The sequence below is a fragment of the Cnephaeus nilssonii genome (genome assembly GCF_951640355.1).
Source record: "Cnephaeus nilssonii genome assembly, chromosome: 10".
In the NCBI taxonomy this organism is placed as follows: domain Eukaryota; kingdom Metazoa; phylum Chordata; class Mammalia; order Chiroptera; family Vespertilionidae; genus Cnephaeus; species Cnephaeus nilssonii.
The window spans coordinates 63,841,490-63,867,017 of NC_137081.1; the positions used below are offsets into that span (position 1 = coordinate 63,841,490).

Below are 25,528 nucleotides of genomic sequence, written 5' to 3' on the forward strand. Positions count from 1 at the left end.
CGTTCTGAGCAGCACTGCATCAAAGGACTGCCTGCCTGCCATACTGTGATTCTCCCATTTGCTGGGTTGGTCCCCACACAGTGTTGGTGGTTGCTTTTAAAATGCTGTTGGTGCCACTTTTTAATTTCATTTTAGACGTCTGCAAGGAGAGGAGGCCACATTAAATCACAGGGACTAGAGGGGACTTCACAACGCGCTTACACGGCACAAACAGAGTAGCTATTTTCCCATTTCCCTTCTGATTGAATCGGCGCTGTATCTCATGCAGACAACAGTGTGAACCCGAAAGCAGCTCTGCATCCTCGTCTGGCCCCTCACACAATCAAAGGAGAGAATGCAGTGCAATGAAACAGAGAAAAGGAAACCAGAACTTCATATTTGTTTAAAAGTTAATTAAACTTGAAAGGTTTGTGGGGACAATTCATTTTCTTTTACAGCCCAAGGCCACAAGGTTTCGGTTCCATTTACCAGAGAAATGATAAAAAAAAGTAACAGTAACCTGATGCTATTTTAATCATAATAATAAATAACATATAATAAAGCCAGAATCAAGGGTTTCTTTTTAAATAGCAAAGTAAAAAAATGGAAACACATACCATACAATTCTGAATTGACTTATTTAAAAAACACTCTATCACTCATTTGAGATATACAATAATTTAATTGCTTTTGTTAATACCACTTTCATTCTTTTCTAGACAAATGACTACGGTAAGCACACAGGTATGACTTTATATGAAGACTAATTAATCCTCTGAACCGACAAGATTAAACTGGACTGAGTGTGCTCTTTACAAACAAAGTTGACTGTATAGCCCTGGCCAGTGGTTAGAGCATCACCCCCTGCATCAAAGGGTCTCGGTTTCAATTCCCAGTCAAGGGCATGTACCTGGGTTGCAGGAGGCAACCAATCAATGTCTCTCTCTCTCTCTCTCTCTCTCTCTCTCTCTCTCTCTCTCTCTCTCTCTCTCTCTCTTCTCTCTCCCTCCCTCTCCTTTCCCTCCCTCCCTCCCTCCCTTCCACTCTCTCTGAAAAAACAATGGAAAAAAATATCCTCAGGTGAGGATTGACAAAAAGAACAAAGTTGACTGTTCAATAAACCAGAACAGAAAGCTTTCTGGGTCACTCACATTTGGAGTTGGATGACATGCAGTCCTTTTCAGGTTCACATCAGGTGAACAATGCCGAGCAGCTTTCGCAGGCAAGGTGAGGCAGGAATCCCACACGAGTCACACTGAAGATGAACACGGGGGCTCGTGTTATATTACCCCAACCAGACACAACAAATGGAGCCAGGAAGTGGGCTAAACATGGATTGCCTCCCTATGGGAAAGGTCGTGTGTGTGTGTGTGTGTGTGTGTGTGTGTGTGTGTGTGTGTGTAATCCTACATAATAAAAAGGTAATATGCAAATTGCATCACTCCGCTACGCCCACGATTGGGCCGGCTGGAGGTGCGGGGGGCGGGACTCAGGGTGGCCAATTGGCTGGCAGTGGAAGTGGGGGGCGGGGACTCGCAAGTCCCCGCCCCCCGCTCCTCCCGCCAGCCTAAAAGGCCGGTGCTGTGGGAGGACCCAAGGGGCCAGCGGAAGATGCCGGTGGCGGAACTCGGGGTGGCCGATTGCGTGGCTGCTGGCACCAGTTTTCCGCCAGCAGCAGTTTTCCTCTGACCACCCCCCCCCCTCATTGGAGCACCTCCCGAGTCCCACCCTCAGCCTTCGGGAGGCGCTCCGATGGGTGGGTGGCCAGATGAAAACTGGTGCTGGCGGAAAACTGGTGCTGGCAGCCAGGTGAAGGAAAGTCTATTGCACAAAACTTCATGCAACGGGCTTCTAGTCTTATATAATAAAGAGCTAATATGCTAATTAGACCAAACAGCAGAACAACCATCCGGACAACCTTCCGGATGAAGCCGGGGCTGCGAGGAGCTGCAAGGGCCAGCTGGAGCTGCGAGGGCCGGCCAGGGCTTCGAGGGCTGGGCTCCTTGCACGAATTTTGTGCATTGTGCCTCTAGTATATATATATATAAAACATTTCAGAGAAAGAAGAGTTCCTAATGAGATAGAACAGGAATTGTTGCACAAGGTAAGAGGTTCCTCCTATTAAAAAGCATGAGATTGGATAAAGGATTTCCAAGCCTTCACTTCTAAAATTCTTTGATTCGTCGGGTAGAAAGTGAATGTTCCGTCAGCAAACTGAGACCCCAAAACTCCAAGGGTGAAGCCCACATCTGGCACCGGTTCTCTTCTGACAGGGTACCTTTTGCTGGGAGCCACTTGCCAGAGTATTAAACTTCCTGCTCCGATCTGTCTCCCCCAGAAGACTTCTCCATGAGCACCCTGAGGACAAGGCTTGCATTTAATCTCTCTGAGTCGATACGGTCCCTGCAGCATACAGTGGGCAACCAGAAATGTGGGAAGGCAGGATAGAAAACTAGTAGGGAAAATTGAAGTTTTATTTCTAAAAAATGAATGCTTATATCTTAGAAAATGTTCATCGAACTCCTTGGCACCTAGATGTCACCTGAATAGATTCTCCCATTAAAATTCTCCTTTTCTGGTCACTACGATGCCAAGCCTCCTCCCAATGCACAAGACAAAGGGAATTTTTATTGTTTGATTGAACCCTTTCCAGGAGGAACAGTCAGCAACTCCTGCTCCATCACTCAGATTCTCAGAGTATAAAAACAGTCATCAAAAATAGCACAAATTATACTGGCCATCTCATTAATCAAGAACTTCAGAGAGGAACAAGACAAGGATGTGAGCTCTCACCACTTTTATTCAACATTGTGCTGTCAAAGCAATTAGCCAAAAAAAAGAAATAAAAGACATCCATATTGGAGAAAAAAGAAAAAGAAAGTAAAACTCTCTTCGTGTGTAGATGTGATGATCATGAATACAGAAAACCCTACTGAGCTCACTACAAAAATGACCAAAACTAACCGAGTTCAGAAAGGTTTCAGGATACACAATCAAAGCACAATAATCAATAACACTTCTATGCACTACCAATAGACAGTCCAAAAATGAAATTAAGACAATTTAACTTACACTGTATCAGAAATAACATAATGATTAATAATAAATTTAACTTTTAAAAAATTAACTTTAACCTTTTTTAATAAAACAAGACTTGAACACTAAAAATTATCAAACATCATTGAAAAAAATTAAAGATCTAAATAGCTGAAGAAATATCTCTCAAATTAATAATCCTCAAATTGATCTACAGATTCATTAAAATCCCTATCAAAATCCCAGCTGGCTCTTTTGCAGCAATTAGCAAACTAATCCTAAAATTTGTATGGCTATATAAGGGATCCAGAATAGCCAAAACAATCTTGAAAAAGAAGAACAAAGTTGGAAGACTTATATTTCAAAATTGCTACAAAACAACAATAATCAAAATGTCCTGGCATAAGGATAGAAATATAGACCAATGTATAAAACTGAGAATACAGAAGTAAACTATATATTAATGGTCAATTGATTTTTGACAAGGGTGCTATGACAATCAATGGGGGAAATAATACTCTTTTCAGCAAATGATGCTGGTATAACTGGATAGCTATGTGCAAAAGAAATCAATTTGGAGCCCTAAATCATACCATATACAAAAATTAACTCAAAATAGATCAAACAAACATCTAAATGGAAGAGCTAAAACCATAAAACTCTTAGGAAAACCATTGGTGTCAACCTTTGTGACCTTAGTCAATGTTTTCTTAGATCTGACACCAAAAACACAAGTAAAAAAAATTAAATTAATAAGATATCAAAATTAAAACTTTTGTGTTTCAAAGAAAACTATCAAGGGGGTAAAAAGATAACCTTTAGAATAAGAAAAAAAAACATTTGCAAATCATGTATCTGATAAGGATCTAGTATCCAGAATACATAAAGACTCTAACAACTCTACAATAAAAAGACAAATAACCCAATTTTTAAAAGGACAAATAATTTGAATAGACATTTCTCCAAAGAATATACACAAATGGTCAATATGTGCATACGAGACGTTTAACGTCATTAGTTGTTAGGAACATGCCAATCAAAACCACATAGAGATACTATGCCATTCCAACTAGGATATCAATAGGCAAAAAGATGGAGAGTAAAAAGTGTTGGTGAGGATGGAGAGAAACTGCAGCCCTCTGAGCTTGCTGTGCTAATGTAAAGAGGCACAGCTGCTTTTCAAACAGTTTGGCTGTTGCTCAAAAACATAGAGTCACCATGTGATCCAGCAATCCCATCCCTAGGTATGTACCCAAGAGAACAGAAAATACGTCCACAAAAAAAGTTGTACATAATGTCCATAGAAGCATTATTCATCATAGCCCAAAAATGAAAACGACCCAAATCTCCATCAAGATGAATGGATCAACAGAATATGGTATATTGATACAATAGAATATTTTTCAGCCATAAAAGTAAATGAAGTATTGGTTTATGCTATAACCTTGAAACCATTATGAACCTTAAATTTTGAAATTATTATGTTAAGTGAAAGAAGCCAGACACAAAAGGTTGCATGATGAATGATTCCATTTGTATGAAATGTCCAGACTAGGCAAATCCATAAAGATAGAAAGTAGATTAGTTGCTGCCAGGGGCTGAGGGAAGGAGGGAAAGAGAAGTGACTGCTAATGAGTATGAAATTTCTTTGTGGAGTCATGAAAACGTTCTGGAATTAGATAGTGATGATGGTTGCTCAACTTTGTGAATAGACTAAAATCCACTGAATTCTAAACTTTAAAAGGATAATTCTTATGGCACGTGTATTTATCTCAACTTTTAAATAACAGTAATAATGGTGAGATACTTTCACCCCTGTTCTCAGGAAGGACCTCTTGGAAGAGGAGTTTGGAAACGGGTATCAAAGTTGACTCGATCATTCAAATTCTAAGAATTTATCCTCCGTGAATAACTATGAATGTCACAACTTTAGCTATAAAGGTTATCTGTCGTTTATAATATCAAAATATTGGAAATACCCTGAAGGCACAACAGAAGTTTTATCAAACAAATTATGATACATTCATTCAATGGAAAGTGCATCATTCAGCTATTAAAATTATGTTTGTGATATCTTGTTCACCAGAAAAAAAGGGAAATAAAATACAATATGTGATATGCTCACATCTTTGTTTTTTTTTAACTAGGTATGTATGTAGGCCTCCATATGATAGAAGTAACCAAACTAGGCTGTCTAACACTACAGCACTAGCCACATGTGTATATTTAAATCTAAATTAATGAGAATTAGTAAAACTTCAGATCCTCAGTTGCACTGGCCACGTGTCCAAGTGCTCAATAAACACACGAGGGCAGAGGCTACTGTACCCAACAGCACGAACATTTCCGTCATCACAGCAAGTTCTATGAAATGAGCTGATACAGAAGAATACACACCCAATGGGCTTCAATTTTCTTCTCTTTATGTTTATTTACCACCCCCCTTTTTTCGTTTTTTTAAATATATTTTATTGATTTTTTACAGAGAGGAAGGGAGAGGGCTAGAGAGTTAGAAACATCGATGAGAGAGAAACATCGATCAGCTGCCTCCTGCACACTCCCCACTGGGGATGCGCCCCCAAAGCACATGCCCCCTGACCGAATCGAACCTGGGACCCTTCAGTCCGCAGGCGACGCTCTATCCACTGAGCCAGACCAGTTAGGGCTATTTTCCCCTTTTTATACAATAAATATTAATGCTTATAATGAAGAATATTTTATATCTTTTAAAGATTCAAAGTAAACTGAAACGAGGGAGGAGGGATCTGGGAAAACACTCCCTGGGTGCAGGCACCGCCCACCTCTGCAAATGGAGTGAATCCCTTTGGCCTTGGCAGCTAAGGGCTGGTCCCGAGAGCCTCCCTTGCTGAGACCACTCCTCTGTCTGCAGCACTGCGCTGGGGTGGTGAGCACCCACAGGCTCCCCCTGTGCTTTGGCGAAGGGCAGCACTTTTTCAAGAACAACGTTTCTCAGTTTGCTGTATGCCTTTGATGGATGACCAGAGTGAGAAAATGACGGTTTCTGCTCCTTTTGCCCAGACTTACAGTTGCTTTCTGGGGAAAGGATTTGCAGCCTCCTCACTGGGCCACAGCCAGAAGGCTCCTAATACAGATTTTAAGAAATAGTCATCTTGGTGCTGCAGGAGGCTTGGGGGAAGAGGCACTCTTCAGCTCTCAAATAGATTAGTTCATGCTTTCTGGCGGACAAAAAGGAAATATATATCTAGAGCCTTGAAAATATTATAGCCCTTTACTCAATTATGTCACTTCCAGAAACTCTATTCTAAGGAAATAATTGTGGATGCACTTCAGAGACCTAGCTACAAGCATATACACACATGACAGCATTGTTTATGAGAGCAAGAGCTGGATTCTAGCTCAAAGAACAAGATACAGCTTCGTGATGAAATATTATACCAACCACTAAAGATAATATTTAATGACATGCAAAATGACTGTAAAGGTGAAGTTTGAGAGTTTAGCCCAGTTGGGGTGGCGCAGTTGGGTGAGTATCGTCCAGTGCACCTAAAGGTTGCCAGTTCAAATCCCAGGCAGAATACATATCTGGATTGCGGGTTGGGTCCCCAGTTGGAGAGCATACAGAAGACACCCAATCTCTCTCTCTCTCTCTCTCTCTCTCTCTCCCTCCCTCCCTCCCTCCCTCCCTCCCTCCCTCCCTCCTTCCCTCTCTCCCCCTTCCTCTTTATAAGCATGTCCTCAGGTGAGGATTTAAAAAAAAGAGAGAGAGAGAGAGAGAGATTTAGCCCAGCTGGTGTGGCTCAATGGTTGAGCATCAACCTATGAACCAGGAGGTCATGGTTCGATTCCCAGTCAGGGCACATGCCCAGGTTATGGGCTCAATCCCCAGTAGGAGGCATACAGGAGGCAGCCAATCAATGATTCTCGCTCATCACTGATGTTTCTATCTCTCCCTCTCTCTTCCTCTCTGAAATCAACTAAAAATATATATATGTATAATAAAGAAAGAAAATTTTGGTCAATGGCTATGCATGGCTGCTATAAAACCTGATGGAAGTTACAAAGAGGCGGAGGTGGTTTTTAATATATTCACAGGACCTTGAAATGGTCCTGGCCAGCTGAACCCATGACGAGAAGTAGCCTCCAGAACAGCACACAAACTACACCTGTCAAAGTCTCTGAAGGTACAGATATGGGTGGGGGGGAGCAGTGGGGGGGAATTGAGCTTATTACCTTCTGTGGATATCTATCCTGCTATGTGTCCCACCTTTTTTAAATTCTATTTCCCTCTGTATCTTACCTGCATTTTCTCTCAGATCCTATGGATCCAAGGCACTCCTAGAGATAGCAGAACTTGCAATTTCATTCAACTTGGGAGACTCTGAAAATAGCTTTCTTCCCCTTCCAAATCTTCCTCACCCACAAATACCTCCCACTCCATGTCTGATGCTGACCTTCAAAGTCAAAATCAATTATTTCCTGACCGCCTGTGTGACCTCTAAGAACACATACCCACTACACAAGTCATTGACATTCATCTTGCACGCCATGTGTCCCCAAGCAGGTTGTAAGCTGTGAAATACTGGCACCTCACACAGAACCTGCCAGTGTCTCGTGCATGAGTACTACGGTGACAAGGACATCTACATTACCCTGCCTGTCCACTTCCCAAAGTAAATGCAGGGCTATCAAGTTCTTGTGTTGGTAAGTTATAGGGAATGTAGAAGCACAACTGTTAGCAAAGCAATCATGCTAAAGGCCAAAGTTTCTTGACTGGGAACACAGTTTTCTAAGATTAATTCAACAAATTAATATTTTTGCACTGATCACTATGAAGCAAAAGAATGAACTATTCTTCTGGACATCTAAGGAGTTCACAGTCTCTTGGTAAATAAAGATGCATATGTAGCTAATTAGGATAATATGTTATTAATTTGAAAAGGGTGGGACACATAAAAATTGCCCCAAAAAAGCCATCAACAACGTCCCTCAAAAGATGGGTTCAAGTTACATCCCTCGGAATCTGGGCCGGGACTAGAAATGGTGTCTAGAAAAAGACGAGGAACCCTTCCTCTACTCTGACGGACCTGCCCGCCTGCACAGCCCCGGCCGCCGGGCGAGGCCATTCATATGCAGGACTGAAGTTCACCTTGTGCAGGACGCTGGCCAGAGCAGTGAGGAAGCTGAAACCGCTGAAGGAACCAGCACTGCAGCAGCCCAAGAAAACTCGGAGGTGCCAGAGGAGCTGTCTTTAAACCTCGGAAAGCTTGTCTCGTGGAATACGGGCTGGGGAAGCATTTTTCATCCTGCAAGAAACAACCCACTGGTGGGGTGTGAAACCAATTTACAAGTACAAGACTCACAATAAATGCCGTTTCATAAAATGCTTGTTATGGGTAGGAGAGTGTGTGCATATGTTCGCACATGCACACACACTTCTGTGCACCCATGTGCACTAGGTCATGCAAATGGATTTCTCTCAAAACAGTTTACAAGGTAGACAAATTACTCAGTAGATGATAGAAGGGCACATTTCAATTCAATGGAAGAAAAACACCTCTAGCAAGTAAAACTATCTCACAGTGGGGTGTGTCATTTTGAATGGCAGACAGTTGCCAGCATCTGAAAGATGGCCAAGCAGTGCCAAAGCCATAGCTTGTCGTGGAGGGTACTCATGTAAGTAATGGAAAGTTAAATGAGAACTCCAAGTTCCTCCCCATTCTGTGAGACTATCAGCTGACTGCAGGTAATTACCACTGAAAGCATAATTAGGAGGGAAACAATTCCACAAAGTCACGAGGGTGAATGTATAGAGCCTGGGATTTTATTTGGTCGTTTATGTTGGAATAGCACCCCGGTGAAAGGAAAGGTTGTAAGTGATACTTAAACCAGAGGTTCTCAGCCTCCTCGATGTACATCAGACTCGCCTGGGGAGCTGTTCAAAGACACCCAGGCCTGGATCCCAACATATATCAATTGAAACACTGGAGTCCAAGATTTTTATTTTGTTTAATGTTCCCCAGGTAAGAGTTGAGAATCACTGATTTACATGCATAAAATGTATACATAACAATGTACAAAGCACACAGGGAAGGAAAACAGCACAAGGATTTTACAAGTCGATCATAAAAAGAAAGAGCTAGAAAACATCAAATCAAGGCTGCTGAATTCCGCCCAGGGCTGAAAAGAGCATCACTCCCATGCTTACACCAAATAAAAAGCCAGATAAACTGCCAGTTCACAACGTTCTTAAATCCCTTAGACAGCTGAGGTCACAGAGGAACACACCAGCCCAAAATCTAAGAGAACCAGGCACCTGCAGGAAGAGACAAGACATGAGCACGGTTTACCTGAGGCAAATACACCTGGACTGGCTAACAAGCATCAAGTAACAAATAATAACGGAATGCTTCTGGGAAAGTTGAAAGCGCATGGAGGCAGACCACTCAGAGGCGCAGTGTCAAGGGAATACCTAGAGCTGACACTGAAACCGATACTGAGAAAAGCCCTTCAGTAAAGCAGCCCAACTCTGAACTCCAGGTAACTCAAGAGGAGTCTGGACTCTGTGGTGCACTGAGGGTAACCATAGCAACAACAAACTTCAAATCCAGTTCAACTCCTGACTACACTGATCAACCTGCACACTAAGGCCTAGCAGAAGCAGAAAGGCTTACCCATTTCTAGGCATAAAAACTATTTGTCTCAGTCTCTAATGTTCTACACAAAATGTCCAATTCTCAACAAAACATGGCAGGGCATACCAAAAAATCAAGAAAAGAAAAAAACTACACTGCCCCAAAACATAGCAATTAACAGAACCAGACTCAGATATTGAAGCTATCAGACACAAAAATTAAAATAAGCATAATTAATTGTAAAAGATCCTAACAGAAAAGGTGATTAACATAAAAGATTAAACGTATAATTTTAACAGAGAAATAGAAACCATAAGAATAAAATGGAAATGCTTGAAAGGCTAAACACAGTAATAGAAATTAAGAATACTTTCAACAGATATTCTTCAATAGATTTTACACAGCCAAGGAAAGAATCAGTGAGCTTAAAAATAGGTCAGTAGAAATTACCCAAACAAAAACAAGAAGGAATAAAAGGATAAAACAAAGGAAATAAATTTAAAAAGTGTCCACGAGCTGTGGAATAATAACAAAAATTCTAACCTAGGTGTAATCAAAATTGCAAAAGAAAAGAAAGAGAGTGAGACAGCAGAAATATCTAAAGAAAAAACCTCAGAATTTTCCAAAATTTATAACAGATACCAAACCACAGATCCAAGCTCAATACCAAACCACAATACCAAGCAGGTCAAATACCAATGAAACAAAGATAAGAATTACAAAAAAACTTCTTATCAGACTGCAAGCAAATAAGAAAACAATATATTTGTAGTCTTTTTTCTGCCAACCCAGAATTCTATATCCAGTGAAAATATCTTCTGAAAATGAAGGAGAAATAAGGACTGTCATAGGCGAACAAAAATTGAGAGAGTTCATTGCCAGGAGACCTACACTATAAGAAATGTCAAATGAAGTTATTCAAGCAAAATATAATGCCAGACAGGAACTTGGATCAACACAAAGACATGAAGTGCTAGAAATGGAATAAATGAAAGTCAAACAGAATTCATCTTTTTCTTATTTTAATTGCTCTATAAGTTAATTAAATGTTTACAAGAGTCTGTAAACTATGGCCTGAAAGCCAAATCCAGCCCCATAGTCTACTTTAGTATGATCCATGCGATAAGAATGGTTTTATGTTTTTAAAAAGAAAATATACAACAGAGACTATATGTGGCCTCAAAGCCTACACTATTTTCTGACCATTTACAGAAAAAGCTTGCTGACCCCTTGTCTAAAGCAACAACAGTAGTAAGTTTTTTTTCACAGTATATGTAAAAGAAAAATGATAGCAATAGCACAAAGGATGAAAAAGAAGGATTGGGAACATACTGCGAAGGTCCTTTGAAGAAGTCCATAGTAAAGATAAAAGGGAATCATAAAAAATTCTGAAGAAATAGAAAAAAAAAAATCAAGCCTTGGCTGGTGTTGGTTAGACGTCATCCCATAGACCAAACCCAAAATGTTGCAGAATTTGCAGATTTGATCCCCAGTCTGGGCGCGTACAGGAGGTAGCCAATGTTTCTCTCTCTCTCTCTCTCTCTCTCTCTCTCTCTCTCTCTCTCTCTCTCTCTTTCCTCTCTCAAAATATCCTCACCTGAGGATTTTTTTTAAAAAAAGGGGCAGATGGAACAAAATAGAACAGCATGGCAAAATAATAGGTTTAATTAAACCATACTGGTATAGTAAGTATGAGTGATCAACACATCAATTAAAAGACAGATAGCTGGAATACCTACACTATTAACATACAAAATAGACTCCAGAATAAGGAATATTAACAGGGATAAAGAGGACTTATACACTGAGAAAGGGATCAATTCTCCCTTTCTTAGGACATAACAATCCTAAATGTATATGCACTTAAGAACAGATGGTTAAAATATGTGAAGCAAAAAGTGATAAGCAGAAAAAATCTATAATTTTAGCTGGAGACTCTAGCATGCCTCTTATTGATAAAACAAGTAGAAAGAAAATAAGAAAGAACACAGAAGACCTGAACAATTCTATCAAGCATCTTGACCTAATATTTTTGGAACTTTCTACCCAACAATAGCAGAATACACATTCTTTTCAGAACAATTACCAAGATAGACCATATTCTGGGCCATAAAACAAAGGTGAACAAATTTTAAAGAACAGAAATTATGCAAATTATATTGTGAGATAACAATAGAATTAAACTAGAAATCAATAACAGAAAGACTTTTGGGAATTTCCAAATATGTAAAAATTAAATTACATACTTTCAAATAATATATGAGTCAAGAGAAAGTCTCAATGAAAATTTTAAAATATTTTGCCGAAACCAGTTTAGCTCAGTGGATAGAGCGTCGGCCTGCAGACTCAAGGGTCCCAGGTTCGATTCCGGTCAAGAGCATGTACCTTGGTTGCGGGCACATCCCCAGTAGGGGGTGTGCAAGAGGCAGCTGATCGATGTTTCTCTTTCTCTCTCATCGATGTTTCTAACTCTCTATCCCTCTCTCTTCCTCTCTGTAAAAAAATCAATAAAATATATTTAAAAAAAAAAAGAAAATTTTAAAATATTTTAATTCTATATGAAAATAAAAATACACATCAAAATTGCAGAACATGACTAAAGCAGCATTTAAAGGGAAATTTATAGCATTAAATGCTTATGTAAAGTAAGAAAAATCTCATATTAATAATATAAGCTGACACCTTAAGAAAAATGGAGAGTGAATTAAACACAAAGCAAGGAGAAGGAAGTAAATAATAAGAAAAAAATCAAGTAAGTTTAAAATAGAAAAATAAGACAAAATAAAACCAAAATATGGATCTTTGAAAAGATCAATAAAATTGATAAATTTCTAGACAGAGTAAGAAAATTATTGCAGACGCAAATTACCAATATCAGGAACGTAATGGGAAACATCATAATAGACTCCACAGACATTAACTGGGTAATATAACACTACTTACAAACAAGCCTATATCCATAAAGTTGACAACTTAAGTGAAGTAAATGATTTCCTTGAAAGATGTAAATTCCCAAAACATAAAACAAAAAGGTAACCTGAGTTGTAAAAAAAAACCTATATATAGTAAAGAAATTAAATTTGTAGTTGAAAACCTTCCATCAAAGAAAACTCCAGGCCCATTGGTTTCACTAAATTGGTCCTACCAAATACTGAAGAAACAAAAAAATACCAATCCTATACATTCTCTTCCAAAAATACATCACAACCAAGTGGAGTTTATCCCAGAAATACAAGGCTAGTTCAACATTTGAAAATCAATCAGTGTAATTCACCATTATTAAATATAAAGAAAAATCACATGATCCTGTCAATAGATGGAGAAAAAGCAAAAACTCAGTAAACAAGAAATACAATGGCATCTACCATAAAAACCTCAGCCATCATCATAATTAATAGTAAGAGATTGTTTCCTCCTATGATAAAAAAAAACAAGACAAGATATTTTCTCTCACCACTCCTATTCAACATTGTACTGGAAATTTTAGTCAGTACAATAAATCAAGACAAGAAATAAAAGGCATCCAGATTGGAAAGGAAGAAATAATATTGTCTTTATTCACAGATGACATCATTGTCTCTGTAGAAAATCCCAAAAAATATACAAATAAACCTCCTAGAATAAATAACTTTAGCAAGGTAACAGAACACAATGTCAATATACAAAAATCAATTGCATATCTACATGCTAGCAACAATAGCAACCCCCCAAAATGAAATATTTAAGTATAAATATAATAAATCATATGCAAAAACTCTATCCTATACTGATAGAAAAAACTACTATACTGATAGAAAAATAAGGAAAAAAACCCTGAAATAAATGGAGAAATAAGATATATTCATGGATTGAAAGACTTAACATTGTAAAGATGTCTATTCTTCCTAAATGAATCTATAAAATTCAATGCAATCCTATTAGAAGTCCCAACAGGAGGTTTTATACATATTCACAAGCTGTTTCTCTAGTTTATAAGGAAAGGCAAAGGAACTAGAAAAGCCAAAACAATTTTGAAAAAGAATAAAGTTGGAGGAATTAAACTATCTACTTTCAAAACTTACTATAAAGTCATAGTAATCAAGACAATGTAGTGCTGGCACAAAATAAAGCATATATATCAATGGAATAGAATACATACATTTATGGCCAATTGATTTTCAACAAAAGTGTCCAGACAATTCTATAGAGAAAGAACAGTCTTTTAAACAAATGGTGCTCTTGCCTCCTTTGTCAAATATTGAGCATAGTGGTTTTGGTTGATTTCTGGGTTCTCTATTCTATTCCATTGGTCTATATGTCTGTTCTTGTGCCAGTACCAAGCAATTTTGAGAACAGTAGCTTGGTAATACAGCTTGATATCTGGTATTGAGATCCCTCCTACTTCGTTCTTCTTTCTCAGGATTGCTGCAGCTATTCAGGGTCTTTTTTTATTGCACTTGAATTTTTGGAGAGTTCATTCTAGATCTATGAAATATGCCGTTGGAATTTTAATGGGGAGTGCATTGAATCTATAGATTTCTTTGGGTAGTATGGACATTTTAATTATGTTGATTCTACCAATCCATGAACACGGTATGCTCTTCTATCTGTTTATGTCTTCCTCTATCTCTTTTTTTCAGTGTCATGTAGTTTTTTGAGTACAGGTCTTTTACCTCCTTAGTTAAGTTTATTCCTAGGTATATTAATTTTTTTGGTGCGATGGTAAATTGGATTGATTTTTTAGTCTCTCTTTCTGTAAGTTCACCATTGGTGTATAAAAATGCCATAGATTTCTTGACGTTAATTTTGTATCCTGCTACATTACCGAATTTATTTATTAAGTCTAATAATTTTTTTATGGAGTCTTTAGGGTTTTCTATGTACAGTATCATGTTATCTGTGAACAATGACAGTTTTACATCTTCTTTTCCAATTTGGATACCTTTTATTTCTTCTTCTTGTCTAATTGCTATGGCTAGCACTTCCAGTACTATGTAGAACAAGAGTGGTGAAAGTGGGCATCCCTGTCTCATTCCTGTTCTCAGGTGAAATGGTTTTAGTTTTTGCCCATTGAGTATGATGTTGGCTGTAGGTTTGTCATATATGGCTTTTATTATGTTGAGGTATGATCCCTCTATTCCCATTTTGCTGCGGGTTTTTATCAAGAAAGTGTGTTGGATTTTGTCAAATACTTTTCTGCATCAATTGATATGACTATGTGATTTTTATCTCTCAATTTGTTTATGTGATGTATCACGTTTATTGATTTGCGGATATTGTACCATCCTTGCATCCCCAGGATAAATCCTACTTGGTCATAGTGTATGATCTTTCTGATGTAATGCTAGACCCGCTTTGCTAGAATTTTGTTGAGGATTTTGGCATCTATATCATGAGGGATATTGGCCTGTAATTCTCTTTCATCGTGTTGTCCTTATCTGGTTTTGGTATTAGGGTAATGCTGGCTTCATAGAATAAGCTTGGAAGTGGTTCCTTCATACAACGGCATCCATACAGTCTCTTCAATAAACAGTGTTGGGAAAATTGGACAGATACATGCAAAAAAATGAAACTAGACCACCAACTTATGAGTACACTATACACAAAAATAAACTCAAAATTGATAAAGGACTTAAACATAAGACGGGAAACCATAAAAATATTAGAGGAATCCACAGGCAGCAAAATCTCAGACATATGTCGAAGCAATATCTTCACCAATACAGCTCCTAGGGCAATGGAAACTAAAGAGAAAATAAACAAATGGGACTACATCAAAATAAAAAGCTTCTGTACAACAAAAGAAACCATCAACAAAACAACAAGAAAGCCCACTGCATGGGAGAACGTATTTGCAAATGTTATCAGTGATAAGGGTTTAATCTCCAACATATACAGGGAACTCATACAACTTAACAAAAGGAAGATAAACAACCCAATCAAAAAATGGGCAATGGACCTAAATAGATACTTTTCGAAAGAAGACATAAGGAAGGCCAAGAGACATATGAAAACATGCTCAAAGTCACAAATCATCCAAGAGATGCAAATCAAAACGACAATGCGGTACCATCTCACACCTGTCAGAATGGCTATCATCAACAAATCAACAAACGACAAGTGCTGGTGAGGATGTGGAGAAAAAGGAACCCTCGTGCACTGCTGGTGGGAATGCAGACTGGTGCAGCCACTGTGGAGAACAGTATGAATTTTCCTCTAAAACTAAAAATGGAACTCCCATTTGACCCAGTGATCCCACTTCTAGGAATATATCCCAAGAAACTAGAAAGGATATATGCAGCTTCACCCGGAAGGTCGTCCAGAAGGTCGTTAGGCTGTCTGGTCTAATTAGCATATTATGCTTTTATTATTATAGATTATTATAGATGAGCCCCAAATGGGCCATAGACTTAAATATAAAACTATGAACTTCTAGAAGAAAATATAGAAAATTTTAGAGACTTTTGGTTAGGCAAAGAATTCTTAGATAAAACAAGAGTTTGATTCATAAAATGATTGATAAATTGGTTTATCAACGTTTTAAAAATTCTACCCTAAGAAAGATACTGTTACAGGAATAAAAAGATAAGGCACAGACTGGGAGAATTTATTTGTAAATCACATTTCTGACAAAGGATATATATCCAGATTATGTAAAGAACTCTCAAAACTTGACAATAAGAAACAACCCCCCAAAAAATAGGTAATCAATATTATCCCTCATAACACTTCTATGCTATAAATTTTTATATGAATTTGTACATTTTTTCCAGTCAGTTATAGGTCCAAACTTCTCACCAATTTTCATTTGTACCATATTATTTGACAAGAAAATGAGTCTTTGGTCTCTGTTAACCTTTGATGTACTTTAGATTGATCTAAAAAAAAAGTTTGTTGTTGTTTTTTAACTCAGGAGATAAATTTGACATAAGTCCTTAGTAAAGAGACTACTTTTCCTATCAAATAAAATTGGTTCTTTAAACCAGCAGTCGCCAACCGATGGTCCACGGACCACCGGTGGTCCGTGAAGTCCGAAAGGTTGGCGACCGCTGCTTTAAACAACAATAAAAAAAGTTATAACTTCCTGAGTCATCAAAATTCATTTTCTCACCTTTTAAATAACGAACCCTGAACATGAATCACCACATTTTTTAATCACCATACTTCCTCCTTCCCCTGCTACGAAAACTAAACAATTCTGGAACACAATGATGACAGAAATGACCCTTATTATCCCTTTGCTCATATTTCTTCACTTATTTCTCATCACCTGGTACCATGTTTTGTAAGTCATTGTAAATCATATTTGGGAACAATGTCAGGTATAACAAACAGATTCTGCATGAAAGAAATCCTTTAAGATCAAGTTATCCAATATGTAACCCTCTTCTTCCAAGTGAACATGTGTCTTTTTGTCTTTTTTTTCCCCCAATGCCATACCTGCTCAGACTATATTTCCCTGCTGGCAATGAGAAAGACAATAAACCTTTAAGATTATCACGCTATGCCCAGCGCATTTCTTCTCTTAATCTGTTTTATTTTTCATTATAGTACTTCACACCACTTGACATATGAAATAAAACATAAATAAATGTCTCATTCCAGTAAACTGTAAGCTCCATGAGAAGAGACTTTGTCTTTCTTATATACTCTTTTTTCACCAGCACCAGAACTGTGTCTGGCACACAGTAGATGCTCAATAAATATTTATGGAATGAATGACTACCCAAGGTATCTCTCTACCTCATTCCCTCACATTCTTCCAGTGATCCTGGCCAACCCATGGCAGTACTGCTGATCGAAACAACACAATATGCTCCCTGTCACTCCCTCCTTTCTACCGGGATTAGCGACCAGGTCTTTTTGCCAGTGTCTGTGCTAACTAGATACTGAGGATGGAGGATCATGTGCAGTAGCAGCCGTGGTTATCCAATCTAACCCCAAATGTCCAGCAGTGTCCACCATATCAAATGGTAACAAAAAGCAGCACTCACCTCAAACTTCAAGTGAAAACATGCTGAATACTTACTTTCAAAGCAATAGACTGGCTGGTTTCCTATTAAACACACCTATGGAGTATTCACTCACTGGACTTACTGTCTGCAAAATTGTTTTCTAGTCCAGGATCTACCACTAACCTCATCTTCAGCAAGTCCCGGCCCATTCGTTTAAAGGCAGGTAACAATACTGAAGTGAAGACATGACACGAGAGGGCATGGGGAGGTGAAGCGGAGGCACCGGGGTAGGCTGGGGAGCGGGAGGCACAGCAGAACCATCTGTGAAGCTTTTTCGAACTACACAGGGCCCATCCCTAAAGCCCGCCACCCTAGTCCACCCCTGGAGAGTTACCACCACAGAGCGAGTCACTGTTGCTGTTACTAACGAAAGTACGAAAAACTCAGAAAACCTTTTCCAGGTTTTGAGTGTAAGTTATTTGAAGAGTGGGACCAAGTTGTATGCTTCTTAGTGACACCCAGAGTGGTGCCTAACGTTGGGGACTCCCTGTCTCTACCTGCGTCTCCAACCTCAGCTCCTTTCTTCCCAGCAGCCACACCATACCCAGCTATGGTACTGAACTCCGATTGCCCATAGAGGCCATGCCTTTCACCCTCTGTCACCACCGGTGGGAGACACAGTGGACTGTCTACCTAACAGCCCGCTGGGCAGTCTCGCTTTCTTCCTTGTTAACAGAATTCCGATTTTGTTCGGGTCTGGAGCATCGATGTGCTCAGGGGAGGTGAGCCCTCCCCCAGCCCCAGATTGCTTGCCCAAACATTCATAGCCACTGGCTTAGGGTGGCCATGTGACTATTCTTGCCAATGGCACATGGAACTTCTAGGAAATGTTTGTTATCTAGAGAAACACGAGAAGCAACCCCTATCCCTTCCTTTCTGCTCTGGCTGTTACCCCATCAAGGCAGCATGGAGCTCCCGTCCCCCTGGGACAGGGCAGAGAAAACCAAGGGCATCTTCCAGGAGCCAACCTAGAGCTGTGACTGCTTTGAACTGCCTGCCTCCAGACTTCTTACACAAGAGGGTAAAGTCACCTAAATACTGTTACTTACAATAGAAAGCTCTATATGATACCCTACACATGGCCTGCGAAGTCCCTCCAACTTTTTCTCCTACTCATCTCCAGTTTAAAGGACAATTACAATGTCCTTGGGAAGTCCTCACGCTATCCCCGGTAAAACAGTCCCAGACACTGCCTTTCCAGCTAGACTCTGAGCTCAAAAGCAAGCAGTTTCACCCTTGGCAGAGGCCTTAGCATATGTTGGGCACTAATTAAATGATGAATGAGTGAATGAACAAAATAATGAATGAAAGGATGAACATGCAAGATGCCTTCGAGCCTTGGATAAAGACTTGATGACTGACAGACAGATTAGGGCATCCAGGCAGTGTGCACTCTGCTACAGACTTCTTCAGATGGTGGCGAGCAAAGGCAGAGATGGTACAATGGGCATGTCCTATGATTAGCTGCCCAGGATGCAGCCTTCTCATTGGGGACTGCCCCTCCCCAATCCCCAGCAGCCGGGGTGGCAGTATCCTAGTAGCTAAACTAATCTCCCCAAACACTGGTGGGACCTGGGTAAAGCACCCACCTCTATGGTGGAAACCTGCTCCCTGCCCACTGACATGGCCTGGCCTGCTTTGGTCTAGTTATACAAGTAAGATGTGCTGAATAATGGAGGGGATGGAAGAAGACTGCCCCCTCCCCCCTCTCTCTGAAAGAGCAGATGAGCCTGGAGGTGCCATGCTATTTAACACTCCATAGTAAGAACCAGTCAACACAGAGGGGCAAGAGCCAAGATACAAATGAGAGAGGAGCAGCCCTGCAACCTGATAGGAGCTCCTGGGACTAACTGTGCCTGAAGCGAAAACCCTCAGCCTTTCAGGCCTGTGAGCCAGTCAATTTCTATATCGCACAAGGCAATTGCCACGTGAAGAAAACAACTCAAAGAATCCTGACAAATGTAATGAGAGCAGGCTGATGACACCTCTGTCCGCAGGCCCTGTGCACCCGCACCTCTCCATCTTGGCCTCTAGAATGGGGTCAGGAAGTAAGGCAGCTGGGAGGAGGCCTAGCCATGAACAAGTCAGAGAGAAAGGAAGGAAGGAAGGAAGGAAGGAAGGAAGGAAGGGAGGGAGGGAGGGAGGGAGGGAGGGAGGGAGGGAGGGAGGGAGGGAGGGAGGGAGGGAGGGAGGAAGGAAGGAAGGAAGGAAGGGGGGAGGGAGGGAGGGAGGGAGGGAGGAAGGGAGGGAGGGAGGGAGGGAGGGAGGAAGGAAGGAAGGAAGGAAGGAAGGAAGGGGGGAGGGAGGGCGGGCCCTGGCCTGCAGCTGGATGGTTAGAGCAAGCGAAATGAGTGTTGCACAGACCCAAGGGTAGAAAGAAGGGTCACAGGTTCAATTCCTGGTCAAGGGCACATTCTCAGTTGCAGGTTCAATCCTGAGTGTCTCTCTCTCCTCCTCCTCCTCCTCTCCCCTCCCCTCCACTCTCTCTAAAAAAATCAATGGAAAAAATATCCTCACTCCTGGGATGAGAAAAAATAAATAAATAAATAAATAAAAAGAAAGAAAGAAAAATGCCGACTCCCTTCAAAAAACACACTGCCACCACCCGCAGGGTCCCTCCTAAAGGAGGGCAATCTAAGCCTCCTGGCTCTGCCTTCTGTTCTGGAATGCGTGGGGACCTCTGGAAGGTAGCGTGCTGCAGGAACACCTACAAAAGTGGAGGGAACTTTTTCACCAAGCACTGTGCTGTGTACTTTAGGAACAGCATACAACGTAGGGCTCTTCTAAAGATTATAACCCCCGTTTTACCTTTGAGGAAACTGGGGGTCTGCGAAGTTAAGTAACTTGCTTAAGGCAACACAGCTAGTAACTGGAATTTAAATACTACTCTAGACTTTTTCCACGTTATCACCCTGATGGCCAGGCCCGGGAAATGGTGAGCACACCTCCATCTCTCACAATGCCCAGGGCGCAGAGACCCGCACCTGGCAACCTGAGGCCCCCGGGTCAGCGCAGCTTCGCCCACGGCTTCTCAGAAGCCCAGGTAGCCCGGTGCTCGGCTACTCAACACCAACTCCAGAGTCCAGAGCCGGGCGGAGGGGCAGCAGCGCCGGCGCGGGGCCTGGGAAGCGCCCGGACGGAGAGGCTGAGCTCCCCGGCTCCTCCTCCCTGAACCCCCGAACCGGCTCCGCTCTCCGCTCAGCCGCCCGCACCCCCCTCCCCTTCCCTCCCCACCCGCTGGAGTGCTGGCGCCGCCCCAGCTCCGGCCCCGTCCAGATGTTCGCTGCTGTTCGCCGTACGCCAGCGGCCGGACCGGACCCTACGGCTGTGCCGCGGCCCCGCGCGCCTCGCTCCCCTCGCGCGCCGGAGAGGGTCGCCCCGCACAGCCCCCCCACCCCCACCCCCCCGCCGCCCGCAGAACCCCGGCGCGGGCTCCGCAGTCCCCTCCACCTCCCTCCCGCCCCATCCGACCACCCTCCCGGGCCGCAGCGCCGCCCGCTCACCTGCGCCGCCCGCGCTCCCGGCTCCCGCCTCGGCTCCAACGCCCGCCGGGGGCCCGCTGCTGGCTGCGGCGCGCGGGGCGGGGCGGGGCGCGGCTCCTCCCGCCCTGCGACACCTGGGACACCCCGAGGGGGCCGCGGCCGGACCGGTGGGTCCCGCGGGCCGGGGAGCAGCCCGGCTCCAGCTCCGCGGGCAAACCTCGCAGGTTCTCCGCGGGCGGAAGGGCGGCCGGGCCACCGCGTTAGGTGACACCTGGGACGCTCAGCGCCCGGGAGGCGGCGGGGAGCAGGGCCCGGCTGTTCGCACCCCGCCTGGCCGCTCAGGAAATGAACTCGGAGGGAGGGGGGAGCTGGACGCAGCGGAGCTCCAAGAGGGGGAGGCCTCCCCTTTCTTTGCAGAACAGAGAAACCGAGACCCTGGGGGACGCGGCGGGGGGGCGGGGGGGAATGGTTGGGCCAAGGGCACAGGCGAGTTAGTTCAGAACTGGAAGGACTCAAAAGGCCTCTGCGATCATTCCCCCCTACCCCACTCCACGTCACCCCCCCCCCCGTTTTAATGATGGCATTAGGCTATAAATAAAATCATTTCCGAGGGTGCTGTCCTCCCCACCCCTAGACTGCAAGCCCCAGTCGGGCAGGGACCTCGCCTGTCCACTGTTCAGTCACCAGAACCTGGAACAAACCCAGCACCCAGCAGGTGCTCCATTAATACCTAGTAAACAGACACGGTGTGGCCCGGCCTTTGGGGTCCAGCCTTCTGCTGGCCATTCACGTCAGGCCAGAGTGCTCACTCCCGCCTCAGCAGCGACAGCCCACCGTCCTCTGTACTGCGGACATCCCTCCCCAGGCAGCCAGCCGCCCCAGAAGGTCTACCCTCCCAGGGCCAGTTCGTAAGCTGTCCCGCAGATCTTTAACTTCGGACGTGTCACATGCAGGGCTCTGAACTCCAGTGCCATCCTGCCAGCCCTGCTGTGGAAACACTGTGGCAACTGACTCAAAACCCCAGCGCTGGTAGTATGAGGTGCTGGTGCGACTGTAGCTGGGAAGAATTTGGGGGACAGAACTGGTGCAGAAATTCGGATTGGCTTTGGTCCTCTGCGGGGATCTCTAATCTGTGGCCTTTCCAAGCCTCTCAGAGTCGTTTGACCCAAATCACTTGCATTTACTGAGTCCCGGACAGTTTCAAAAATAAAGACACATCAGCCCTGGCTGATGTGGCTCCGTTGGTTGAGCATCATCCCGTGCACCAGAAGGTCACTGTTTCAGTTCCCAGTCAGGGCACATGCCTGGGTTTCAGGCTCCATCTGATGTTCCTCTCTCAATTAAATGTCTCTCTCTCTCTCTCTCTCTCTCTCTCTCTCTCTCTCTCTCTCTCTCTCCCCCCCCCAATAAAAACAATAATTTTTTTTAATAAAAAGAAGGAAAGACATACCAAAATAGGATAAAAGAGTGTGGGATGTGTGTGTGTGTGTGTGTGTGTGTGTCCCATTGAACAAATGAATGGGCTTCACACACACACACACACACACACACACACACACACGGTAATGTGTGATGCTGCTAATGTCCAGATTCATTAAAGAAATCCACTTCAAGAGCAGTTCAGGGAACGCTGTATAACTTTAAAGCTGCGGTGGAGAGCACTCTTGTAACTATTGCGGTAGACGGCTATGGCTGCATGTGTTAAACCTCAGAGGCCATAATTAGAGACTGCCGAGGTGAGGCCATGGCCAAGTGGCTTGCTCCTTCCTTTCCCCAGCAGTATGCTCGGCACTCTCAGGCCTGGAGCCCCCATTCCCCTCCATCAGCGAGTCCTGTGTGGATGGGTGTCTAAGAACTGGTGTTGCCTGGCGGGGCACCTCACACTGGGCAAGGCCAACCTGGAAAAAAGTGGCAGTGGGTGCCCCACCTAGGTGTGCCCCACTCCGCTTGTCCTCCGTCTGTGGCAGGTGCGGAGGCTGGTGTGGCAGGGTGGGGCTGTGGGAGGGCCTGCCCACGGGGACAGCCACTTGCGCAGCAGGTGGGGCTGAGCTTGTGAGCTCCTCTGAGTCTCACCCACGTGAAGTGGCCCAGCCCTTGTTGTGTGTTGGTTTCAGTCAGCGGAGCATGTGATCCTCTGTGACTTAGGATCCTCCTGCTGTATGTGATCTGGGCTGGGCCAGCCTGGTAAGTGGGTGAGTGATGCCACCCAGACTGGCCTGGGAATCATCAGGAAGGCACAAGTTCCGCCCTGGCATACACATGGACTCTCTCTCTCTCTCTCTCTCTCTCTCTCTCTCTCTCCCTCTCTCTCCCCTTCCCCTCCCCCATCCCCCAATCGGTGCTTCCTGAAAATCCCTGGCTGTGTACTTCAATTATGCATTTTTGCTACTTGGGAAATGTGCAGCCATCAAATCAGGCAAGAGCTCTGCCCGAAGGTCTTTGCTTGAAAGGGGCATCTGCACGTGAAGGTCCGATACCACTGTGCGGTTCGGTGGGACCGTGCACGTGCAGTGCGTGAGCGCAGCGCCAGCGCGGTGCTCTCACTGTCGTTAACGTGGCTCTGACTGGCAGCACACAGAGAGCCAGCTGGTGTCTGATAGACTCCAATGCGCTGAACATAGAGACAAAACCATTGCTAGACTCTTAGGAATCTAGGATGAATTAATCCTTGCAAATAACTGTCTTACTGTTCTCTGCTGGTCCCTAGGGAAATGTTGGAACTAGAAGATCGTCAGCTTCTTCTCTATTTCTAGGTCTCTGATAATATCATGAAAGAGAAATTACCCAAAGAGGAAATAATCCAGAAAATTTCTAAGCCTCAGGAAATGCTTCCCTCCCTAATTTTTTCGACATTTAGTTAGGACTCAGTGTGTATAATAATACTGCATTTCCCTTCCTGAGCATATCTTTTAATAAAACAATGCACATAAAGTTCCTAGGATCATTCCTGGCACTGCTACTCAGTAACTACTCAACTAATTATAACTGATATAGGGGAAATGTAGGGCAATGGCCATAAATATCAAAGTCAGAAAGAGCTATGACTTCCGGTAGGCAAATCTGGTACTTGTGTGATTAGGTTACCCAAAATTTTAAGTTCACTGGCTCTGGAATAAGACTATTTGGGCTCAAATCCAGCCACCACTCACAAGGTATGTTCATCTCTCTCTGTCCCACTTGGCTCATCTGTAAAATGAAAAGAATACTAGTATATCATAGGAAAGCTGAGAGACATAATAGAATAACCTTCAGTGAGCAGCTACTTTGCAATAGTCATAGTCCTAAGTTCTTAGATTCTTTTTTAAAATATATTTTTTATTGATTTCAGAGAGAAAGGGAGAGGGAGAGAGAATTAGAAACATGAATGATGAGAGAGAATCATTGATCGCTGCCTCCTGCATGCCCCACACTGGGGATCGAGTCCGCAACCTGGGCATATGCCCTGACCGGGAATCAAACCGTGACCTCCTGGCTCAACCACTGAGACATGCCTGCTGGCATCTTAGACTCTCTTTTGCCAACTGACATTAGAGTAGGAGACCCTGAAACTAGACTTAATATTTTGTGATGCATACATTTTTCCTAAAGAGAGCATCCACAGCTGTCATCAGATTTGCAAAGAGGTTTGGGTCTGGAACATAATTAGAATTCACTTACTCCCAGACTTAGCCAAGGGTTTCCGAGCCGGAAGGCTAGAGCTCAGGCAGACCACTGTCCCCAGGCACCTCTGGGGAGGAGGGGCACCTGGGAGGCTCGCTCCAGACAGATCCCTCTGCTCCTGAGAATCTGGGCTCAGGAGGGCGGGAGGTTTTAGAATAAGCACCCCAGATGCCACTTGCCTCCAGGCAGCCTGGAGGCTGACCTTACCCCACCTTCTGCTTTCTCGGGTGAAGAAACAGGCCCAGAGATGGCTCCATTTGAAACAGCTGCCATCCCAGTCTGCAAGGAGCCCCCCTCCCCTCTACGTGAAGCCCTCGTCCCACCTGAACAAAGGAAAATGTTGTTCCTTCCACAACCCAAGTTCCCATGAGGGGCACTCGAAAGATAAAGTCAGGCTTTGCAAAGAGGAAAATAAAATGTGCGGCCACCTTCGTGTTAGCCCTTTAAATCCCAAAGAAGCCGAGACCTTTCTTGCCAGGACTCCTGACACCTCACTCCAGCACCCACCCCCGCCACACCCCACCTGCGTCTCGCTTTGCTGTTTGAACAGCTGAGGCTATTCAGCTAACACGTTCCAGGGACATCTTTCAAACATGTAGAGGTTTTGTTCTACTTCCTGGAGCCACAGGCTAATTAGATACTGAACAGCCTGCTTCAGCCTGATGCCATTTAGCTGTGTGAGGCCCACAGTGGGGAGCCCTCCTCTCCTGGCAGATCTGGGCAAGAACGGAGTCTGAGGCAAGACCAGGGAGGCAGCGGCTGC

General features: G+C 43.3%; 1 protein-coding gene across 1 annotated transcript in view; it reads right to left on the minus strand.

Moving 5' to 3' along the window:
- Positions 1-21,158, minus strand: part of LYPD6B (LY6/PLAUR domain containing 6B) — a 167,903-nt gene extending 146,745 nt beyond the window's left edge. The window contains exon 1 of the mRNA XM_079783249.1: positions 21,127-21,158. The gene's annotated coding sequence lies outside the window, so the exon portion shown is untranslated. The remainder of the gene's footprint in view (positions 1-21,126) is intronic.
- Positions 21,159-25,528: the final 4,370 nt, after the last annotated feature.